The following is an 11,231-nucleotide window of genomic DNA, read 5'->3' on the forward strand; positions in this document are numbered from 1 at the left end:
TGTAGGAATAACATTTAGTTACCAAAACTGGATCCTTGCTGACTTAAAACCCCATCCATTTGACTACATTTTTGAACAAGCTATATTAATTTAAGCAGCATGAAGCTAACTGGGCAGACAGAGCTGGGTCAACCAGCTATATTTTAAAGGTGTTCTCCCTTAAAAAATTAAGCCTAAAAATTTGTACTATAAATCAGGATCCAGCGACTGCAAGGTGGAACAAACATCTCCCTGGGATAATAAATTAAGTTCATATTTGAATTTGTATCATCTCGGAATATCTTTCAGATTTATTTATTAGGTAGTTGAATGATTTTATCTTATCCACGTGTAGTCATCTAGGGCTATTCATAACAAGYTGTTCCAAACTGCACATATCTGAGCAAGTAGCCTGTGCTTTTTTGGAAARGGGTTACCATTGACGAATATGGTTTTGATTTTTGGAAAAGTGAGCTGTCTTTATCACGGATTAAGGTACCATTCGAAGGTATAGCGTAGGCTGCGCGGCGAGCGGGCCAAGGTGCTGTCTCGGAGGCAAGGCGCCCTCGAGCCAGGCCCTCCATCTGGTTCTCATAACGCGCTCCTGGGCTACATTTCATTTCCTAAGCTGAAGAGACGACACTAGATTAAAAGCAGGGCCCGTCGGCGATAGATTTCAGAAGTCAGGGCAGGTATTCTAATTATGTAACATATGTAGTCATTTCTGGTACATAAATTGGCTTTTTCTTGGTACGTATTTTATTAGTATTGATTTCACAAAGAATTGACACCTTTAAGGTAAAGGTTATCAGCCTGTGCCAATGCACTGGGTAAGGAAAACTCCTATTCCTATTTTGCCCCTTTAGTTTTTTTATTACCTTAAGATATTAGAAAAGTAGTAAATAGCAAGTTGCTTAAACCCTCAGAGTCAAACCTGTTTCTTCCCCCTCTATAGGGCATGCTGCAAGAGGACTGGCACTATTCTGAACTCTTTTCCTCACTGCAGGCTGGACTCCACACCAAAAAGCACCCAGCTCAGACCCTTAACCCCACACAAAGTCCCCCAACTTCAGTGGGAGTCATGGTGCTCATAAGCTTTTTAACCAGCAGATCCTGCTGCAGCACCACGGCCAATTTTACTTATTTAAAAAATAATTAAGAAACCCACTGATTTAGGGTTGCCATAGGTACTATTTCCAGAATAGCAGATGAAGCTAGATAACAAGCAGTACACTTGCTCAGCAATATCTTTCTGAGTATTGGTTGAAGTTGCTTTCATTGTTTTTAAAATGATTTATTTAGGCCTATGTTCAGGAAAGCATTCAAGTATAATTCTAAATAAAATAAGCTGAAAGTAGAATAAAATAAATGGTCTAAAGCATATTGAAATCTGGCATGGAAGTTTTATAAATCCTTTTTAATAGGTTTCTGACATAGTTAAAACAAAGCAGAATTAATGAACATCCTAATGCACACAAAAATGCACAATTTCTCCAGTAAATACAAGGAGAACAGTCTCCAAGTTGAAAATTGACAGCTTGGAAATATAACCTTCCAAAATCAAAACAAAGCCAGTGTGGTTAAAGCCGTGCAARTCAGGAGTGACTGCATAAGGTTTTTGTTTTGTTTTAATTCTCATGAAACAAGCGTCATGCCACTACGCGGCTCAGCTGACTGGGCTGATCAAGGAGAACATCGAATTTCTATCAGTTCTGCTGCAACGCAAGTCAGTGCCTACTGCCCGTGTCGCGTCAGGATCCCGTCACAGGAACACACGTTCGCTCCAAGAGCTGACTCCAGCTGCGCGTACACCCCGCAGGCCAACCTCCACCAGAGCTATCACTCAACCCAATGAATAATTTTTCCCTTGGACACCCTGGGAGCTAGCACGCCGTTTGTTCTGATGCACGACAGAACTGAAAACTCCCCTCGTTACCCATGTTTATAGCAGGGACGTTTTAGTAGATTTCTTGGATTTCTCCACTCTTACTTCAAACCAGCATTGTGTCAATAAACAGAATACCTTAATGCTTGGTATGAAWCTAATCTTTCTCCTGAGCTGTCCTGGAACCTTAAACTTCCACCTGTCCTACATGAAAGGAGCATTTCACAGAATTCACTATTTAGTCAAATTTACCCAACAGGATACTTTCTTATCCCACAGGAGGGTAGAGTTCCACGACTGTTGAAAAGTTCAGCAGGGGACAGTGTTATACAACCTCTATGTGCATTGTAGCCCTGTATTTATGGACACATTTAGTTACAAATTATTTCCATGGCCTGTTTTCTTTTTCAGCAGCCTGTGTGAATTCTTTCAGGATGACATTAAATCATTCAACTGTACCCATTGTGTTGGATTCAATGTAAAAGCGGACCAAAGAACATATATGCTGAATATCACTCTGTCTCTTAGGAATTACATGCTTGCTAGAAGTAAATTATGGTGTATTATAATACAAAAATATTGTCATGAGTTATTTGTGGCTAAACACCAAAACAAAGTTTGGTGTTTTAAATCATGTTTGAAACATGATTTAAAGCTATTTATTCTAAAGAATTAGTTACTACCAAAATTATTGTCATTAACTTGCTCCATAACAAAGCTTTGCAAAACGAAAGAGAAAAATAAAGCATTGTGTGGCTATTAAAAGCCCTATGCAGGCTAATATACAGCTAAATGTTGGGCCATCTCCTTTCAATCACATCCACTCCACCTAAGCTGAGTAAACTGGACCCTTTGAACTCAGTCCTCCAGATACTGGCTGCAGCTCTGTGTCGACCTGTTCCTGCACTCAGCGCCAAAAGCCGACTTTGCACACCCACTGTTCTCCCTACACCCCGAGCTGCACTGATTTACTTTTCCATTTCATTTCACTCCACTTGTTTCCCCAAGCCCTCTGGAGCCCTCCTGATCAGAGGCTCTGGATGCTATCATCAGAATAATTTGGGGTGAACAAGGCTCTGCTGAAAAGTGAAGAACACTTTTCAGAATGGACTCTTGGAAAGAATTTGAACATTTCTAGAACAAATAAAACATTTTAAATGTTATTCTAACAACCTTTCATCTCTCTTTTTATTTCCTTCAAGAGAATTGGAAAGAAAGAAGTCACCAGGACACATTCCAGGAGTCTCCTTGGTGTAAATTAGGCAGCACACACTGCATGCAGACCAGTAACAATGAAATGATCCCTTAAGATACTGCATTTTTTGCCAAGCATAACTTCTTCAAAGACTTTAAACTTTGCCAGTGGCCAAAGTCTGCAAACTGAAAGTCCTTCTTTATCTGGTCAGGACTGGGGCAAAATTCAGAGAAAGCAAAAGCAGCTAAGTGACCCATCGCAGACGGTGGAAAAGCAGGTCCAGTATGTCCCTAACTCCACCTCTGGGATTAGACTATCAGGCTGCAGTTGCCAGTAATCTGGGCTGACGTGCAGAATGCCTACAGAAGTCATTCACATTTGCTGACTTTGGCTCATTCGCTGAGCGCTGGGGCTACCACCGCCCCAAAGCTGGAATTGGGAAGGAGGACACAAGAGCACTGCTGGAGCTTGCTTGAGACTGACCCCGCTGGGAGTATACTCCAGTGGCCTTACTCCATCAACACRCAAAAATTGGAACTGCAGAACTGGAACAGTTTTATTTAAAAGAGAATGGAAGATGAATACCAGAGTTTCATTCCTCCCACTCCTCAAGTTTACAACTTTGTAGCCGGTTCCTGTGTGCTTGATGGATTGGATTCTAATGGGCCACAGGAAACAAAAACAGATGACTAACATTAGCCAGTAAACATAAGCACCAGAGAAAGTCAAAAATAGGTTGTTTTCAGCTCCTCCCATGTTTTCCAGCCACTCAGAATAAGCAAMACACACACAGAAAATAATTCATAATTTGCACTTAGACTATTTGAGAGTATCTGAGCATTTTCTGACTACTAAATATTTGGTACTAGCTGTAAAAGTGTTTGAGGCCTATCTGCAGAGAAATTGTACCAGGAGGCTAGGAAATAGTCAAGCTGCATGAATATGCACTGCACATATAACCACGTGTCACTGGAAATACAGAAAACCTTTAAAAAATGAAAACACATGAAAGTTCTTCCTGTAGAAAGGTTTCAGAAAATAGTTTTTCTGAAGTGTTTTTCTTGTACTGCCTTTTATTGGACAAGAACAAAAATCCTCCCCCCCCCCACCTCAACTATCTCCTCCTAAAAAGAAAGTAAGTGCTTGGTTAGGCTGTGGCATGAAACAGATCTCCATTTCACTCATAAAGAAAAGTCCCAGCTATTTTCCTACTTCTTTTGCTCACAACAAAGCTGCTTTGAGCAGTTTTTAATGAAATAACTGCACAAAGTAAATAACTTAAAGATCCAAAAGAGGCCGTGTGCCGTCGCATTGCTCCACGTACTGTGCAGTAAACCACTGTGCATGCAGAAATGTAATTCAATACTAACAAATCTCCCATGCAGTTTGCCTCTTAGCATTTGTGCCTGCATTAAAACACTCCTGCCAGCAAAAATAAAAAAAAAAAAAGTAAATCTTTTATCACATAAAGTAACTGTCCTGACTAACCTACAGCAGGACAAGTATAAGGGACACGTATCAAGCAAATGGAGGTAAAACCTATGAAGAGCGAGTGCCTGCTTGACAGGGCTTCCAGTCTTTCACATCAGTCTCCCAGCCCGGCTCATGAAACAAGCTGCTGCCATCTTATGGAAGAGACTTTGCAAAGCATTTAGTTTAAAAGCAGTTCTGCTCTTCCCCCTTTGCTGCTTTTATCTCATGCAGTTTACTCTGTGATTAAACATCTGCTTGCTGTGGTTACTCTTTGTGGAAGTTGCCTTCTCATCTACAATTTCACAGTAATCTGCAGAGCGACCAGGAATTCACACGGAGCAGCGTGCTGAGAACACGAACAGACCAGCCAGGCTGCTAATTCTGACACAGGCTCAGACAAAGCGAGGGTTTATACTATACAACAAAAGCCATCTGGAGCCATTCAGCTCTCAGGATAAAAATCATCATTTTTGTCCAGCCTTATGGAAGTCCCTCTTTGTGCTCTCTCTCTCTGGCCTTCTCCACACAGCCAACTTGAACCGAAGGTGGGATGCTAAGATAAAAGAAAATACGCCAGCTTACGCTTGAAGTCAGCATGCATGCAAGGCTTCAGTTTCTCCATCCGCAAAGCAGAAATAGCTGCATTTGCAGCCTTCAGGGAATTCTGCTGAGAGATTTTGCCTCTGATCTGAAGGGGAAACCCCTCCCCAAGCCTCTGTATTACTGCCCAAAAGAAAAGCAACATTTCAGACAAGGACTAAGAGAGGAGAAATCATCAACAGGCTAAAAGACTGTAGTTGTGTGAATGCAAGACTCCCAGAAGTTTACAACCTTTGTTGTGCCCTAGAACTCTATTTCCAGTTTGAACATTTAAAAAAAGATTTTGAGAGGAATGTGATTAGTAGGACAAACAAGATAAACGTGCAAGAAGCAGAACATTCTCCTATTCCCACCTGCTGTAGCAGCTACAGCTGGGGCACTAGCAGCAGGCTCACGAGCCTTCCCAGGGCTAGCACAGAGAGGCAGAGTATATCCAGTTGTCAGGCTTACTTCCTTCCGCCTAACTCAGCCTGAACCCTTCCTTCTCCTCGCCACGAAAGAGTTTCCAATCCATTATAACTGGGGAGAACGTGAAGGAATTTCTACTGAGAACAAACAGYTCTTAGTACCTAGATTCCTAAGTAAGATTATCTAGATTTAGATAATTTATATCCTACAACAGCTAGCTGGGGAGATGCCTGGTCATTTGATAACTACCTAATAAATCCTAAATTCCACTGGTATTTCACAAAAATAGAGAAGTTACAGCGCTGTATCACTACTGAAAAAGGTAAGCAGCAAGATCTAGCTACAGGCCAGCTACACAAACACTAATTCCAGACAATGCAGTAGGAAGATGATACCATATTCAAATAATAAAAAACAGAAGCATACTTTAATCTCTGTGCTGTTAGGAGGCACAGGAGATCAGAAGGATGCCAGAGACTGAAATTATCTACAGACATCCGGCCAAGATTGCTAAGGGCTTTTGTATCTTTCAGAACTGCATGTAACCTCAAAATTAGCTGCGAGACGGACATGCWGCAACATGAGACGTGTCAGGAGCAGAAATCTTTAAATGGGATTGGCCAGAAGCTGGGATAAATAGCAGTACAGAATTAGTCACTAAAACATTTTAAACAGTTGTTGACAGTAAGTCTTACCAAGCAAATCTATATTCCTTCTTTGAGGCAAATTCCTTCTTTGAGACAAAGTGGCATGTGGTTGGAAAGACTGTTTTTCTATAGTTTGATGTATCAGACATTCTAAAAACCCCACACATGCTATATGGTATCAGTAAAACCCATTTCCAATAGATTAAGCTGACATTACTGACAAGGTAAGTGTCAAGCAGGTATCTCAGAGAGCAGTGCAGGCATGACACTATGCCATTTGCATCAAGGGTTTGTAAAAATTCTAAGTCACTGCTAGTAACATTCACAGCAATAAATACAAACTCGTACAGAATGCTGAGCAAAAAGCCAGAGAAACTCCGCAGAGACATCGGGATCATTTGGTAAGATGACCTCATTGTAAGATTCAACCACATTAGCTATGCACCAACCAAATTATCTTTCCAAGAGCCAGGCTGTAACAACCCAAGGACTGAACTGAGTCTCAGCCATAGACTCAGACCTGCTCTAATCCAGAGGAAACRTAACTGCATGCTCTCTTAGCCCCAAAAAACGACAAAGTCATAGCACTAAGAACACTGCACAGTCGAACCTGGGTATGCAAGCTTCTGGATCAGGCCATAATCCCTATTTCCCTCTACATCCAGAGCCCCTACTAAGTGCAGCTTTTACGCAGCAAGGTTCCTCTTTAAAGTTCAGCATATTATCACATTACAGGAAACGAATCAGGTGGCAGCAAAAATGGTAGGTGGGAATTCGGACACACCAGGTCTGTTCCAGGTTTGTCTGTCTTCTTGTGAGATTTCACACAAATAGTTTGTGCCTAGATACTCAGAGGGAGTTTGGCATCTAAATGCTACAGAAATTAATACCTCTCAATGATTTTGCAAGCCTATCTCAAAGCATTGCTGAGAGCTACTGATTGTGGAAAGCTTATATACTATGGTAATGGATAACTGTAGGTGCCAAAGACAAAAATATTTATCTTCCTTCTCTCATCTATCAGTTTAGAAAGTCTTATTTTGCAACATTTTTTACTTATTCCTGCAAATATTTTATTACAATAGTCAATATTCATGTTAGCTTTTAAATAAAGATACAGCGTTTTCATTACCCCATATTAACTGAGCAATGTAAAATTTCAGTATGGACCCTTGAAACCACAATCTCTTTCCTCTTATTCTCTAGTCAGAGCATTAAAAAGATTTTTTTTAAAATAAAAGATATGAAAAAACACATTGTCATTTTAACTTTTTTCTTTCCTAAAAGGCTCATATACACAGCCTCATTTAAAATAGTCTTTCTATAGTGCTCGGTGTTTTCTTTGGCAAGTTTGGAGAGCTGATTTGAAGATAAAAGAAAACTGCACCACAAGACCAAACAGAATTAGGAGATTTGACAGGACTTCATAAAAGTCACTACACACAGGCAAAGGGGAAATTTCTCAATAGGTCAGTTTAAAGATAAAAGCTCCAGAGGAAAGAGATTTGTGCTTGGTGGCAAACTCCTGTAACCCTTGCTAAGTCTACAGGAAAGTCTGCAAAGGCGGCAGAGGCTATGCAGCACGAGAACACACACGCACTCTCACATCTTAAAGTTATTTTACACATGATTAGGTATCATTTTTCATTCAATGCACATGCACTAGAGCAATGAAGTCCCAAAAAATGGACCTTTATGCTAATCTGTCTTGCTGTTTGGCACTGGGGAAGGGAGAGAAGAGTAGACTATCTTGCACATTCACAGGGCTACTTTTTTCACCCTTTTCCGTTCCTAATTTTCTACTTCACTTCCCCATATCTGTAAACACGTCTAGGGATGAAGGGGAAAGGAGAGCATGCTACTTAYAAGGACAGACACAGGAGACTTTGTCCGCACTGCAGCTGTAGGTCAAGCCACCGAGCACGTCTCTTGCAGCCCCTCTATTATCATCATTATTGATCGTTCTGACCAGCGCAGGACGGATTTCAGAGCACTGTGCTTCAACAAGGCATATGTTTCTAGAGCGTTATTTCAGCAGTGTAAATCTTCAGAAGGTACATAACTCCTTGCCTATGCCTAATGGATAGTGAAACTATTTAAACACAGCTGTTGCTATTAAATACATCAAAGTAATCCCCCTTCCAATGCAGACACTGAGGGCTTGCAAGTAATTACCAAATGCCACAGTATGCTTTCGAATAAACTTTCATTAAACTACACTGCTGTCTCAGCGCTATGCAGTGTCTTCCTTTCTCAACTTCAGCCATGCCTGTAAGATTGAACATCCCTAAAATATTTCAAATCTAATATCCTTTTATTACTAAATTAACATTAGACCTAGAATTTTCCACTAAGTATAAGGAAACCACACTAATGTTAATCACTCACATGTGGCTGCTAACATATTAATAGCAGCCATTTCAAAAGGATTTCAACCATACAGCGCTGACAGGGCTAAACGCTGCAGGAAAGTGCCCCAAGTCCGCAGGGAGTGCCCAGAGCCATCAAGTGCCTTAATGTGCAGGCCTGGGACAAGATAGAAGCATAAGCACAGAGTAAATAAAAAAAAGCATGCATTTAATTAACTGAAGCGTAACAATTCTCAATTGTATGATATACTTAAATAGAAAAATCTTCGTCTGCCAGAGAAACGAGGAGCTCCTCTGCATTTGTTTTCCCTTAATACCCTTTCAGCAGGGCACAGCTAGCACTGATGATGCCCAAGAATTTGCCTAAGCTCAAAGCAACTAGCAACAATATCATAGTTTTTCAAGACTCAGCTAGAAGGTAAAACTCTACAATAGGTATTCTGTAATATTCTGGCTACCTACATTCATTAAGAAACAAACTTTTAATGAGAGGAAAAAAAAATCCTTCAAGATGCTTTCCTGTATATAAAATAGGGCCACAGAGATACAAAGCAGTTAAGCTGCTTTCCCCAGAGTCACACCAAGAACYGAGTCTATTACTAGATTTAAGCTCTTTGGTATGGTTCATTTCCAGAGACTGATACATACATAYAKATAGACAGATATAAAAAGCAGGCTTAGAGAGAGATTACATTACTAGCTCTGCGCTGTATTAACYGAACAGCACAAAAAAATTGAAAGGCAATACTTTACAATAACTAGCTTCCATGTCCAAAAGGAAATTCAATTCCTCATTTTATGTGTCATAAATGAAAGAACCTTAAGCTTTGTTCCATCAAGCAGTCATCCACACACACCAATTTCTGTGGAGCTGAAGTGGGTATGCACTYAATGCAGTAGAGATAGTTACATATTAGTAAAAGCTTTCTATTAAGGCCACAAAAACAGTGGAAGAGGTTGTCACTAGAGGCAATAAAWTCTTCATCATTGGGTTTCCTTTTTAGCACACACACACACACGGTTCAAGTGTACTTGATCCTTTCTTAAGGCAGAAAGATGATGTCTTAAAGTCCTTCCCAGCTGTTTTCTCAGACCAAGGCTGCAAACAAGGGATGAGTTTAGACTTTCAGCAAGCATCATAAAATGTTCCAATCTGTATGCCCTGTGACAGGGCAGAGAAAAAGCATTTCAAAGTTTTTATTGCTTCTGACTACTACTACTATGAAATACACAGTAATTTTCAGTACATTTGGAAGACTGCTACTCTCATCTTGAAAAGTGCACATTCTGATTTAATACACCTAGAAACAAGGCAATATGCGCAACAGCATTATTGCAGTAATTTCAAAGACCTGAAGAAGAACTTCTGTGCCTAAATGCTTGTCTCTCTTTTCCAACTAGATCTGCTGCTTTACGAAGTCTTCTCTGTCCCTACAAGCTTTGCCCCAAACACAGTAAAGTTACAGGACAGCCTATATTAATAGTGCTTGCAGAGTCTTGAAAGCCACCACATCTTTTTAATTCAAGCATTATTGCCAAGGCTGGAATAATGTTTTGCCTTCCAACACATTACATCACAAAGTATTTGAAAGATCATTATTAAAAACTTGACTAAAATCCTAAGACTGATTGAGTGAATTTTTGACAGTCTCACACAGATATACTACCTGATATATATCCAGAATTGATCAACCCAGCCCAGAGGTTCCAGACTTTCACTAGGAAATCTTATCATTCTAAATTTGCATAGAAACTAGTAACAACAGAAAAATCTTAACCGCCATGGTTAAGCACCATGACCATTTTAGCTTAAAAGGAGAACCAGATCTTAACTCTGGCACGAGAACAAGGACAAAACTTCCTACTCTTGCATTTAGATCAGTCATAGATGGTAAGCAAACCGTATGTTTGGAAACACTCTTATGGTTCTTTGCCTGTATAACCCTTCAACAACTAATAATTAAGGTGCCTCAGGTACTCAAAAGAAAGCATAGAAAAACTTTACTAAATTGAGACAGTTTTAATGTACAGCTCTCTTCCCAAATACCAAGGCTGTTGGAAAGTGACCAGGAAAAACATGTTATATTTTGCCCTTGAAGGTCCAATGAGCTCTACGAACCGTGTAATGACTTATCTGGAAACATAAGGAACCTCTACTCATGTTAACATTAATTTCTGACACCTTCATCACAGACTGAGATAATAGAAAACMGCACAGAAGCTTTGAACAAGATAGATTGGATGCAGTGCCTTGAACACTCAAATCAGTTCCTCATTAGCCAAATAGCAGTATAGTAGTAACTTGTGCTGATCACAGAGGTTGGTCAAGTTTCATCTGAAGTGCTTAAAAAAGAAGAAAAACACAGTTCAGGCTCAAAATATCCAATTATTATACTGCACAAAGCTGCAGGGCAGCACTATAGGGATTATTGTAGTTCACTATATACCCTTTAGACTACGAGCAGACAAAGAGACTAACAAAGCCTACAGTGCAGTTGTCACTATGGTACATAGTGCCAGCAAGAACACGACCACTTCCTGAAGTTCTGCCAAGTTTGAGGAGACAGTTGCTGGTATTGTTTGGGTACTTGCTGAACTCATTTTCATTTTGTTAAGACTTACTTTCAGCCAGCTGTTAATCTCATTATTGCAGTAGGAGAGTGGGAAAGTGATGC

The sequence above is a fragment of the Rhea americana genome, unplaced genomic scaffold (assembly GCF_003343005.1).
Source record: "Rhea americana isolate MKP2758 unplaced genomic scaffold, rheAme1 scaffold_53, whole genome shotgun sequence".
NCBI lineage: Eukaryota > Metazoa > Chordata > Aves > Rheiformes > Rheidae > Rhea > Rhea americana.